Consider the following 13,627-nt stretch of genomic DNA (forward strand, 5'->3'; position numbering starts at 1 on the left):
GCTCTTTTTTCAAAAAAATCAGCTTCTGGGGGCTCCCTGGTGGCCTAGGGGTTAGGGGTTAAGGATCCAGCGTTGTTATTCCTGTGGCTCAGGTCACTGCTGTGCATGGGTTTTATCCCTGGCCCCAGAACTTCCACGTGCCTCTGGTACAGCCCAAATGTACCAGCTTCTGGGAAGAGAGGGCCTGTTGGACAGATGCAATGTCTCTGGCCGAAAGGTGAGAAAGAGTCTCTTTGAAGCTGGGGTGGCTCCCTTGGGCTGAATGGAGGCGCTGAGGGCAAAGGGAAATGCAGGCAGAGGCCCAGGGACACCTGCCCCATCCCGTTCCCTGGCAGAGCCCCTGAAGGGGTCCGGGCAGGGCTGGCTGGCTGGGCATCAGGGCACCTGGGACCGAAGTGATGAACATCTGAGCATCTTGGAGCCCTGGGGCCTGATGAATGAGGCCCAGATGGGCCCCCCATTCGCCTCCACAATGGGTGAGCTTCCTCTATACCCCCTATTATAAACTGAACTGTGTGTCCTGTTGACTGAAAAAAAAAATAACCTAAAAACTGAGAGTTATGTTTTGTTCGGTGGCCATTCTTAGGATTTCCAGCCTGAGAGACAGCATCTCGAATAACTCTGAGACTGCTCTGAAGAGGCGAGGAGGGGAGCCAGGGTATGTAGGAGGTTTTGCTACAGAGACCAGGTACATATCCTGTGTGTTAGTCTCTTTTCACTCTTGCTTCATTTTAAAATCACTGTAATTTTTCACCATCTTTTCTTGTGCAGCTGTGTTTATTGGTTTGATTGCATTTGGCCCACCTTAGGGTCTTATTTGTACCTTTTTGCCTCTTTTCTTTTCTACATTCAGCATACCATTTCATTCTATATTTACCTCTTTCATATTTTCCATTCTATCCCCCGAATATTGGCCCATTCAGTATTCCCAAAACTTAGCCTTATGTTCACCCATGTAGTCATGGTAAGTCAACTATACATCAATGAATTAAAAAAGAAAGTAGTTTGGGGCACTTTCTTGTGGCACAGCGGGTTAAGGATCCCACATTGGCTGGATCACTGCTGTGGCAAGGGTTCGAGCCTCAACCCGGGAATTTCTGCATGCCATGAGTGCGGCCAAAAGAAAAAAGAAAAAAAGTCGTCTTGTCTGATGGGGGAAGAAAAGGTAAAAGTGGGAGGGGGACTTCTGCTGCCCTTGCTGAGGAGGCATCCAGCAGGGAGCTGGCTGCGGTGGTTTTAACGGCCTGGGAAACACAAGCGCCCCGACAAAGGCAGCTCCAGCTGCCGTGTACCGCGCACCTGCCACGCACCTGCCAATGCTTTTCACGGCTCATCTCATTGGCATCACTGGCCCCTTCTGGCCAGGTCACAGGCAGCCATGCCCTGCCTGGGGTCTGCGACCTCCCCACGAGGTCAGCCACAGAAAGTCTTGCCCTGATACCCCCTGCAAATGCTGCTCCCTGCTCCTCAGGTTGGGGGGTATTTTTCAAAAAGGTGGGGTGGGACTTCCCCGTCTCCTTCAGGAGCCTGAAACCACAGCCCAGAAGACTTCTTCATTCTCTGCTCTCTGCTCTGCCTAATTCCTCCTAATTCCTTTCCCCCCCTTTTTGTCTGCACCTGCAGTCTGCGGAAGTTCCCGGGCTAGGAATTGAACCTGCACCACACAGCAGCCCGAGCCACAGCAGTGACAACAGCAGGTCCTTAGTCTGCGGAGCCACAGAGAAGCTCCCTCCTAATTCCTAATTCCTCCAGAGAGTAGGCCTGGCTGTTTGGGCCCCAGGGCAAAAGGGAATCCCTAGGAGGAAACATCGATTACAATTTTTTTTTCTTTTTTCTTTTTAGGGCCATACCCGCAGCATCTGGAAGTTCCCAGGCTAGGGGTTAAACTGGAGCTGCAGCCACCAGCCTATGCCACAGCCAGAGCCACACTGGCTCCGAGCCTCATCTGAGACCTATGCCGCAGCTTGAGGCAACACCGGATCCTTAACCCAGTGAGCCAGGCCAGGGATCGAATCCGCAGCCTCATGGCTTCTAGTCTGGTTCTTAACCCACGGAGCCACACGGGAACTCTTTAATTGCAACATAAAGACATTATCCCACCTGGTTCTCGACAGTCGGTGGAGTCCCCTTCTCTTGACCACGTATCTGACTTTCTTCTCCCCTCCGTCCCCAGCACCCAACCTTTATAATGTAAGAAAGGAGAGGAAGAGCGTTTCAAGGATTGCAAATATCTGTTGCTGACAAAACGCTACAAGCTCCTATTTTATAGGAGAGAAAAATCGTACGAGAGCTTCTTGAATGCTGCTTTATGCTCATATCCATTCTCCTTCTCACTCTCTCTTTTTTTCTCTCTTTCCACAACTGAAGGAAGCTGGTAGCAACCACTGTGCTCGGCAGCCCAGCGGCTAAAATGCCTGGAGAGCAGCCAGGGGCCTGGGTTCAATCTACTGATAAGTCATCAATTTCTTTCTCACCCAAAACATCTGGTTTCGGATCCTGAGTTATGAGCTAATATTAAATATAAAAGTTTATAGCATCACATATATAATGCTGTTGATTAGAAACATCAAGAAAAGTAATTGACTGGAGGGGAACTCGGTGTGACCAGCTGGTTGAACATCTGGATGGCATCCAAGGGGCCGGAATTGAATTCCCAATCCATCCGTTCTTTCTTGGTCAGCAATATGTGGTCCGGGATCTTTGAAGAGTTAGGCCCTTCTCCTTGAATACTACTTTCTCCCAATGTTTTACATACAAAAAAAAGGGAATGTGTGTTTGAGCTCACTGGAAAAGACTAAAATGAAACAACAACTGTCGCTTTTATCCTCTTACGCGTTCGTTCTTGAGACATTTCTTGGGCTTCACGGTTTCCTTAGCCATGTTGTGTTACCAGCCGTGACCACTTGGTGGCAGCGTACCGTCGTTTTCCCCCACGGGCTGAGGTTGGGGAGGAAAAAAGCAGCCACGCACCCTCCTCCATCTGGTTTGCAGCTGAGCAGTCCCGCCGGGGGGGTGGGGTGGGGTGGGGGGGAGTTCCTGCCAGTCCGGGCTTTGTTCTGGGGGGGGGGCTTCACTTAACGTCCATTACTTCGTTCTCCACAAAATTCCTCTGCCAACTGCCTCCCTGTGACCAATAGCTTAAGTTACCCAAGGGTTTTGGCGACACTCTGTGTTCGGCTTTGCTGAATGGCTGCTTCCCCCCCCCCCCCCCGCCCCCCAGATCATCATGAGTTTCTCCATCTTCCCTGAGCCCTTTGGGTCCAGGATTTAAGAAGGGCAGTGGTTTCTTTACTGGAATCGCTTCTCAAGCAGCTACTTCCCAGGATGGGGTGGGGGTGAAAACAGTCCGCCTCTCCCGCGCCAGCTCTGATTGGTTGAGAGCAGCGGCACAGACCTTTGCGTTAAGAAGGACGCTGAGGGCTCGCAGTCCAGTCCAGGCTCAGACCAAGAACTTGCTGTTTGATTGTGATGTCTGCTCAGTACTTGCCTTCTTTCCACTTTGCCACGTGGTCGGGAGAGGTGCCCCATACCCGCCGGCATCCTAATCTGATCTGTGTCGGGGAAGAACATCTCCGGCTCCTTCTGATGGGGATGGAGTCGGAGTCACACAGGTGGTTGCAGAAGTCCCAGCAGGGGACCAGAGAGCGCGAGCGAAACCTAAGGAACTTCGGGAGATCCCTGTACGGTCATAATCCCTCAAGCCGTGGGAACAACTTGGAACGAAGCTGAACTGTAACATCGTACATAACAGCATGAGCTATACTTCAGGTCGTTAAGTGAAAGATAAAATTCAAGTTCAGCAAGACAATGGTCCTTAGGGCCAAGGGCCGGAGTTTAAGGGAAAGATGACCTTCCAAAGTCGGAGACCCTGAGATGATTCGACTTATTTTAGCACATGTCACCCCCGCTTCTGCTGATTTGCATAAGCACCACGACAGCCCTAGTTCGACCTCAGAGGGTCAAATACCCTCTTACCGGATCCGGATATGGAGGAGGAGTTACCCTCCTTAGATTATAAAAATGTAGCCTCCTCGCCTGTGGGCTTGTCTCTCACAAGTGTCCTATCTCAACAAATCTATTTCTGGCCTTTCCCTTTGTCTCCCGATGACCTCCCTCTGCGCTGAGACACAAAGAACAGTGAAGCTCAGGGAGTCCGGACACCAGGTGAGTGATTCTAATTAACGAGGTGGGTTCAGGCCCCAGGCTGGGTTCTGGCTAGGTTCCCGACAGAGGCTTTTTCAGTTTCACGTCCATCCCTCACAGGAGCCCTCTCCCCTGATCCGGGGGGTCGGGGGAGGGGGGGAGGAGGGGGTATCACCAGAGCAGCCCTCTTCCTCCAGAGCACTGCAGGTTCAGGGATCAAAAACCATTTAGTATGTGTCAGAGAGCCACTATTTACCGAGTACCTGCTAAATTCTAAAATTAAAAGACAGGGGTGAGTGACTTATTAAAAATTGGTAAGCTATTTATAGAAGCTGATTTTTTGAAAAAGATTCACCAAGAGCAGAAGTTCTCAACACACGCACTCTGGGCCCATAGAATCGGCATCACCCAAGAACCTCTTACAAATGCAAATGCCCAGGCCCGTCCAGACCCCAGAGGCGGGGCTCAGCTGCCTGGGGCTGCAACTCATCCTCTGATGCTCTTTGGGAGGGAGCACCACTGAGTTTGAGAACACCCTTCGCCCACCCTCTCCTCCTCCTTTGTTTGTTTATTGAATTCCTTTGCTGAGTAGGTTACCTACCTGGCTCGAGGTCCCTGCCCTCAGAGACTTTACAAATTGACAGGCTGGACAGTAAAAACCTGGGCAGGCGATGGTGCGGTAGGCTCGAAGACTGGAAGCTGGGAGGCACAGATGAGACGCAGGCACCTAGCTTTGGGCAAAAGTGAAACGGGGTTGCAGAGCAAGTCCAGAGCAAAGGGTGATCCAGCGCTTCTCGGCTTTCGTTTTGCTGCTCTGAATCCGCACTTACTACAAACACGCTATGTCCCTCACCAGACACCCCCCAGTGGTTTCTGGGCTATCGAGGTGGCAGTCTCTACAGCCTTCAGCTACCAAGCAAGTGAAATGGGTCAGTGGCCAGCGGGCCAAAGAGAGGACCGGCCAACCGGGTCCCCAGGTCCCGGCCTCCACCCTGGGCGGGGGGGGCAGCTTTGCTCAGAGCTCAGCCGTGGTTCCCCAAGACATGCAGGCCCAGATGGCGCCAGATTTGAGACTGTTTTGCAAGTGAGCCTGGAAAACTAGGTTGTTACGTGAAATTTCCCGATAATAGTTATAAACATGCTGTGGGCCAAGAAAGGAGATGCGTGGAAGTCAAAAGTGGGCCCCAAGGAATAGCCATTTGAGAATTTGTCTCCACCACGACTGCCATCTAGCGGTTAAGATGGGTTACTACACCCTTGGCTTTTGGCTTTTCCAGGAAGCAGGACAGTTCCTTCCTGTCTTCTTAAATTGGTGCGTTTTTGTTAGTTTTCTTTTTAGGGCCGCACCCGCAGCAGATGGAATTTTCCAGGCTAGGGGTCTAAGTGGAGCTACAGCTGCCGACCTACACCACAGCCACAACGGAACTCCCTGGGTTTTGATTTCCAAAAATCTATTACTATGAAAACGTTTAGAATGCCACTTGGATGGCCATTCTGCTCCTTCTTCCTCTGGAAATCAGTTAAACTGAAGACGGGGTCACGTTGCCAGGGTGCGCTGAGGCCCTGCAGAGGATGAGGTGATAGCCAGGTGTCCCGCCCTGCTTTGCGGCCTGGACCTTTGCAGGCCGACTCCAGTCCTTCGAGTGAAATGGAGTAACCCCTGACCTGCCTGCAGTCCAGATCCTAAAACCTGAATGAACATTAAGGATACAGGCAGGGTTCTGCCTACCATGGGTTCTGCCGGCTGAAGATGGAAAATAGTGAAGGAAAAAAATTCCAGAATGTTCTAAAAAGCAAAACTTGAATACGTGGCACATAGGCAGCTATTTACAGAGCATTTATGTTGGAGGCGCTATTATATGTTATCTAGAGATGGTTTAAAGTAAATGGGAGGATGTGTGTCGGTTGTAGGCAAACGCCATGCCATTTTATATAAGGGGCTTAAGCATCGGTGGATTTTACTACCTGCAGGATCCAGAAACCAACCCCTGGGACACCCAGGGGTGACTATATACGGTTCTAGAGGCAGAGCAGGCATTGTCAGCCGTGATCCTCAAGGCTGAGGGCTTTTCTTTCTTTCTTTTTCTTTTCACGGCCATACCTGAGGCATATACGGAAGTTCCCAGGCTAGGGGTTGAATTGGAACTGCAGCTGAGGCCTACACCACAGCCACAGCAACGCCAGATCTGGGCTGCATCTGTGACCTACACCACAGTTGAGGGCAACGCCACATCCTTAACTCACTGAGCAAGGCCAGGGATCAATCCCACATTCTCACAGAGAGAAGAATCATACACCATGACCAAGTGGAATTCACCCACAAGTTCACAAAGATGCTTCAATATATGCAAAAATCAATGTCACCACCTCATTAACAAAAGAAAAGTCAAAAATCACATGATCATCTTAATAGAGGCAGAAAAAAAGCATTTGATAAGATTCAACATCCATTCTGATCAAAACTCACCAAAGTGGGTATAGAGAGAACCTATCTCAACATAATAAAAGGCATTTATGACAATCCCACAACCAATACAATACTCGAAGGAGAAAAGCTGAGAGCCTTCCTGCTAAAATCTGAAACAGGACAAGGATGCCCACTCTCGCCACTTTCATTCAACATAGTTTTGGAAGTCCTAGCACAGCAATCAGATAAATAAATAAATGGTATCTAAATTGGAAGCGAAGAGATAAAATTGTCACTATGCAGATGACATGATACTATATATAGAAATCCTTAACCACTCCACACAAGAACCACTCCATCTGATAAATTCACCAAAGTAGCAACATCAAGATTAATGTTTAGAAATTGGTTATATTTCTGTGTACTAACAATGAACTATTAGAAATATAAAAAAAAATACTTCTTAAAAGTGCAGCCCCCAAAATAAAATACCGAGGAATAAGCCCAACCAAGGAGGTGAAAGACTGATACACTGAAAACTATAAACCATGAATATAGGAATTAAAGAGGATTTGAAAAAATGGAAAGATACCCCACACTCCTAGATTGGAAGAATTAATTTTGTTAAAATGGCCACACTGCTCAAAGCAATCTACAGATTTAATGCAATCCCTATGAAATTACCCGTGACATTTTTCACAAAACTAGAATAATCCCAAATTTATATGGAGCCATAAAAGACCCAGAAATGTCAAAGCAATCCTGAGGGGAAAAAAGCAAGCAGGAGGCAAACTCTCCCAGACTTCAGACAATATTACAAAGCTGTAGTCATCAAGACAGTGTGGTACCAGTACAAAAATGGACATATGGACAAATGGAACAGAATAGAGAGCCCAGAAATAAACCCAGACACTTATGGTCAGCTAATCTCCCACAAAGGAGTTGAGAATACAAAATGGGAAAAAGACAGTCTCTTCAGCAAGCGGTGCTAGGAAAACGAGACAGGTGCATGTAAATCAATGAAACTAGAACACACCCTCACACCACGCACAAAAATAAACTCAAAATGGCTTAAAGACTTAAACATAAGACACCATCAAACTCCTAGAAGAGAACAGAGGCAAAACATCTTCTGACAGAAATCATAGCAATGTTTTCTTAAGTCAGTCTCCCAAGGCCAAAGAAACAAAAGCAAAAATAAACAAATGGGACCTAATCGAACTTATAAGCTTTTGCACAGCAAAGGAAACCATAAACAAAACAAAAAGCCAACCTAGGCCATGGCAGAAAAGAGACCTAGCAGAGGACCTAAATAGACAGTTCTCCAAAGAAGACATACGGATGGCCAACAGACACATGAAAAGATGCTCAGCATCACTAATTATTAGAGAAATATAAATAAAACTACAGTGGGGTACCACCTCACACGGGTCAGAATAGCCATCATTAAAAAATCTGCAAATAACAAATGCCAGAGACGGTGTGGAGAAAAGGGAACCCCCTCTACACTGTCGGTGGGAAGGTAAGTTACAGCCACTATGGAAAACAGTATGGAGGTTGCTTAAAAAAACTAAAAAAAGAGCTACCGTATGATCTAGTAATCCCACTTCTGGGCATATATCCGGACAAAACTTTCATTCAAAAAGATACATGCACCTCTAGGTTCATAGCAGCACTATTCACCAAACAGCCAAGACAGGAAACAACCCAAATGTCCCTCAACAGAGGAGTGGATAGAGAAGATACGGTACACATATACGGGGGAATACTCCTCAGCCACGAATGAGAACAAAATAATGCTATTTGCAGCCACTGTTTGGTCAATTTACCAGAAACTCCCTGACCCTGAGACTTCTGCTTAGTAGTCTGTCCACTGACCCCCAGCCCTGCTCCTTGGCCATAAATCCCCACTCCTCCTTGGATTCAGAGTTGAGCCAGGTCTCCTCCCTCCACGGTAAAACCCCACTGCAATGGTCCCACACTAACCAGGACAGTCCCTCTTGAATAAATTCTTTCTCACCACTTCTTTTTTTTTGGCCGTGCCTACAGCATGCAAAAGTTCCTGGGCCAGGGATTGGACCCGAGCCACAGCAGTGACAATGCCAGATGCTTAGCCTGCTTAGCCACCAGGAAGCTCCTTTCATCACCATTTTTTTTTTTCTTCTTATGGCCGCACCTGTGGCATATGGAAGTTCCCAGGGTAGGGTTGAACTGGAGCTGCAGCTGCTCGCCCATGCCACAGCTTGCAGCAATGCTGGATTCTCTCTCTTTTTTTTTTTTTGTCTTTTCTAGGGCCACTCCTGAGGCATATGGAGGTTCCCACGCTAGAGGTCTAATCGGAGCTGTAGCTGCAGGCCTACGCCAGAGCCACAGGAATGCGGGATCCGAGCTGTGTCTGCAACCTACACCACAGCTCACAGCAATGCCAGATCCCCAACCCACTGACTGAGGCCAGGGATTGAATCCACAATCTCATCGTTCCTAGTCAGATTCATTAACCCCTGAGCCACGACGGGAACTCCATTTTTTTTTTTTTTTTTTTTTAGATTCTTAACCCACTGAGCGAGGCCAGGGATTGAGCCCACACCCTTGCGGAGACGATGCTGGGTTCTTAACCCGCTGAGCCACAATGGAACTCCGCTCACCATTTTGAATGAGTGTCATTAATACTTTTTTCTTGGAGTTCCCACTGTGGTGCAGTGGGTTAAGAAGCTGACTGTAGGGGAGTTCCCGTCGTGGCGCAGTGGTTAACAAATCTGACTAGGAACCATGAGGTTGTGGGTTCGGTCCCTGCGCTTGCTCAGTGGGTTAACGATCCGGTGTTGCCGTGAGCTGTGGTGTAGGTTGCAGATGCGGCTCGGATCCCACGTTGCTGTGGCTCTGGTGTAGGCCAGTGGCTACAGCTCCGATTGGACCCCTAGCCTGGGAACCTCCATATGCCGCGGGAGTGGCCCAAGAAATAGTAAAAAAAAGACAAAAAAAAAAAAAGAAGCTGACTGTAGCAGCTCAGGTCAGTCGGTTCCTAGCCTGGCACAGTGGATTAAAGGATCTAGCATTGCCACAGCAGTGGCAGAGACTGCAGCTGTGGCTCGGATTCAGACCCTGGCCCAGGAACTTCCATATACTGTGGGTGATCCCATTAAAAAAAAAAAAAAAAGAAAGGATACTTGTTTCTTTAACACTGATGGGAGCCTGCTCATTATTCAGGCCCTAACTGGAGGTTATTTCTTCTAGATACTCTTCTGCCTGTTCCTGTCTTGTCTGGGCTTTCTTTGCGTGTCTTACACATTTTGGTAGAACCCCTAGACACAGAATACTGTACGTTTCTTCAGGTAAAGCGGTTTTCAAGCTTTTAAAAAAAGTATGGCACACAGGATTCACTGCAGGAATCAGACGCATACACTCTACAAGGAACTGGGGGGGGGAGGAAAGATCCAGAATGGGAGCCGAAGCAGCAGAGGGATGGCCACAGCTACCCTTCCTGCGGTGCAGGCGCCAGCCGGAGTTTGTGGGGCACTCTGGGAGGCACACGTGTCTAACTGCTAGAATTTTTAGAATGTTTTCACCACAATCCATAGTAAAAGCATTTTTTCACAGCAAGATGGGCTGGAAGGACACACACACACATACATGCAGAGGAGCAACTGAGAACAAGACCTGCAGGGAAAACAGTGGTGCCTGCTGAGTGCAACTGTGACATGAATACACTCCATCCCCGGCTTCCTAAAACCCTGAGCGCTCCTGAGTGGCAGGAGCCTATGTTGTTCTTTATGAGCCCCTTTCAACCCTACCTGCCTTTACACTGATGAGGTGGCTCTTGGCAGGACCCTGGGCAGCTTAGGATGGACGCTGGTCACCAGAGGACCCAACCCTTTGAGGAAAGTTAGAACTTTCAGCCCCATCCTCTGACCTCCAGGGAGGGAAAGGCTATAAGGTGAGTGAACCTCCAGTGGCAATGATTTAATCAGCCATACCTGCATAACAGGATCTCGATTTTATTGTATTTCATTTTTAGGGCCGCCTCCGAGGCATATGGAGGTTCCCAGACTAAGGGTCGATTTGGAGCTACAGCTGCCGGCCTACACCACAGCCACAGCAGCATCAGATCTGAGCCGCGTCGGCGACCTATACCGTAGCTCGCAGCAATGCTGGATCCTTCACCCACTGAGCGAGCCCAGGGATTGAACCTGAAACCTCAAGGTTCATTTCCGCTGCGCCGCAACAGGCACTCCAACGGGATCTTGATTTTAAAAACACAACTCACGACTACTAGTTCTGAGGCGCTTCCAGGTGGGTGAGCATCTCCAGGTACCTGAACATCGACTCTTGCACCTGGGACCCTGCAGACCCGATCATTTGACTATTTGTTTCTATCCATCATCATCAACTGTATCAGGATGTTTCGCAGCTGCTAGGTTCTGTGACTCATTCTAGCAAATTTGTCAAACCCCAGGGGCATCCTGGGAACCCCCCAATCTGTAGTTGGCCATTTAAAGGGCAGGTGCCTGGGGACCTCGTTTGTGGTTGGCGTCTGGTGGGGGGGGTGTGCAGTCTGTGGGACTGAATCCTCACCCTTCGGGGTTGGTGCTACGTCCAGGTAACTAGCGTCATAGCTGAACTGAACTGTTGGACACCAGCTGGTAGCCAGAGCGTCGGGGAGCTGGTTGTGGGTGGTGCTGTGCTGTAAAAAGGACCAAGAATAACATAAACTGATAGTTTCTATTCTCTTCTAATCATTTTTTAAAGAATATTCATGCTCTATTACTTTTTTTAATGCCATTTGTAACCGACTCAATCGAGTTTATAACTCTCTATTCAATCACAACTCATAGCTTAAAGAACACGCTGTCATATACTGGAAGGTTCTTAGACCCTGGTGCCTCTTATGCCCCATAAAATATTCCATGCAGAGATGGCACTGTGATAAGTTCGCAGCATCTGTGAGTGAGGGAATGAATGAATGAATGACATTGTCTGATTTCTGGCGTGGTCTTTTCTGGCTCAGGTTTCAGTTTTATGAATCTACGCAGGGATGTTCAGACTTAGTGTAAATTTGCGCCCCAGCATCAGGCAAGTCCTACATACTGGCGAGTTAGCTGAGTCGTCCATCCTGGGACCATCTGGGGTGGGGGGAGGGGTATCAGTCCGTGGGGGTGGTTTGCTTGCCAAGCATCAAAGGGCACTGGTTGTCCCCAGGGGTTGTTTCTCTCCGGTGGGGCACCTGTATGAGCTGATCTTCTCAGTTTGGAGCTGTTTCTGCCAGGACACCATCTACCAGGGGCATGGTTGGGGCAGCCCCTCCCGTCATGTCTGAGGGTGTCACCATAATAGCTGCCCTGTGTCCCTTAAAGCCGACCCTTCTTGAATAACCTCCGAGTTTTCATGCTGGGTGGAGATGGAGGGCACACCCCAGTCTCATCTGCAAGGCACTGCCACCAGGCAGTGGATGCCTGCAGACGGCTAACTGCTTCAATTTCATGCTCCTTCTTATTAGCTTGAGTTGAGCCAAGTTGGCATTTCCTGACCCGGTTCTCCAATTCTGGGGCTGAGCGCCGTCTGAAGCCCGCAGACCCTTCTGCACTGAAAATACACAAGGAATAGCTACCGAGTGATTCAGCTGATATTATCCAGCAGCGTTTTGGCCTGCGGCTGACCCGGTCCGACCTGCCAGGTCCTGGTCCCAAAGGCTGCTAGATGGTCAGAGGAATCTTCGGCATCCAGGGTTTGTGGAGACCTCCTGCCCCACGAGGTGGCAACCTCCAGCCCATTCTGGCTTCACGTGCCACTCTGCGCAGATTTTCTGAAACAGACGGCAAGTGTCCAAAACACCCCTGTGGGTTTTCCATGTGGAGCCGATAACAAAGGCGCTTTCCTCCCTCTTGCAAAGACCTGCTCACCCATCTGGTTTCCATTTGTGTCCAGAAAAGGGTTAATGACAACTGGAGGGAGGGTTCTGTTGACTTGGTGGGGCTTTGCAGGAGTCCAGTTTCTCCCAGCAGCGGAGTTCCATCCAAAGCAACCCAGGGGGCTGAGGAGGGCGGCTCCTGCACTGCGACAGGACTCTCCAGGAGCAGGAGGAACATGGCACGGAGATCTGGAAATTTCGGCAACGGCGGCAGCGGCGATAACGGTGCTGCCGCCGGGGAGAGTGTCTGCAGAGAGCACGGCCGGAGTAGCAACGGACCGGCACGTTCATAACTTAATGAACATCACGTTTCTGTAACTGGATAAGGCCCGGGCCCAGGCCTGTAACATCCCTGGTCTAAATGTGATACAAATTGGACACAGACGCCTGGGCCCTTTGGCAAACGCTCACCCGGGGATTATTTTCATAGAGACTTGACTTCTGACTGGACTTCAGTCTTGTGAAGCTGGGCTTCTTTTTCCGATGGCTGATTCCCAAAATTAACACCTTTGACTTGTCCTTGCTGGTCCCACTGAAGGTTTCCAAGAATGTGACATCCTTTCACCCACAAAGACGAGCGCTGGGACGTGTTGGCTGGGGCATTTTCAGTAATTGCTTCCTTAAGGGCTGACATGAGAAAGGAATTATTCACATGAGGCCAAAAGGAACCAGTTTTCAGAAGGGCCGCTCTCCAGGCTTGAATTAAGCAGACGTGTCTAGGAGTTCCCTTGTGGCTCAGCAGGTTAAGGACCTGCTGTCACTACAGCACCTTGGGTCGCTCCTGCCGAGGTGGGTTTGATCCCTGGCCCAGGAACTTCCACATGCCACAGGTGTGGCCAAAAAAAAAGCAGACTTGTCTACATCTCACTGTTATGATATTAAGAAAATGAGCCAGAGTGTTTGATCTCTTTGTGTTTTCTGTGAATGCTATTATGCTAATACAATGTCTTCTTTGGTTCTAAGAGCCATTATTAACCTCTAAGAGGGATAATAAAAGAGGGGGTAGGGGATTAAAGCACAATTTAGGGCAGAGCAGTGCCACGTCTAACAGTGAAAATGTTTGCTGCCTTCTTTATCAGAGGGCTGTTTTATATCCCATGTTTGTTAATACTCCCAGAGCCCAAAGAGGGTTGTCCATACTCTATCATTTGAAACTGCATTGAAATTTTCCA

At 49.0% G+C, this 13,627-nt stretch overlaps 1 long non-coding RNA gene across 1 annotated transcript; it reads left to right on the top strand.

Moving 5' to 3' along the window:
* The first annotated feature begins 4,025 nt into the window (after positions 1 to 4,025).
* Positions 4,026 to 13,411, top strand: LOC125114555 (uncharacterized). The gene is made up of 2 exons (XR_007131847.1): positions 4,026 to 4,164; positions 12,045 to 13,411. It is a non-coding gene; the product is annotated as an uncharacterized LOC125114555 (long non-coding RNA).
* The last annotated feature ends 216 nt before the right edge of the window (positions 13,412 to 13,627 follow it).

This window comes from Phacochoerus africanus, chromosome 14 (genome assembly GCF_016906955.1).
Source record: "Phacochoerus africanus isolate WHEZ1 chromosome 14, ROS_Pafr_v1, whole genome shotgun sequence".
NCBI classification, from domain to species: domain Eukaryota; kingdom Metazoa; phylum Chordata; class Mammalia; order Artiodactyla; family Suidae; genus Phacochoerus; species Phacochoerus africanus.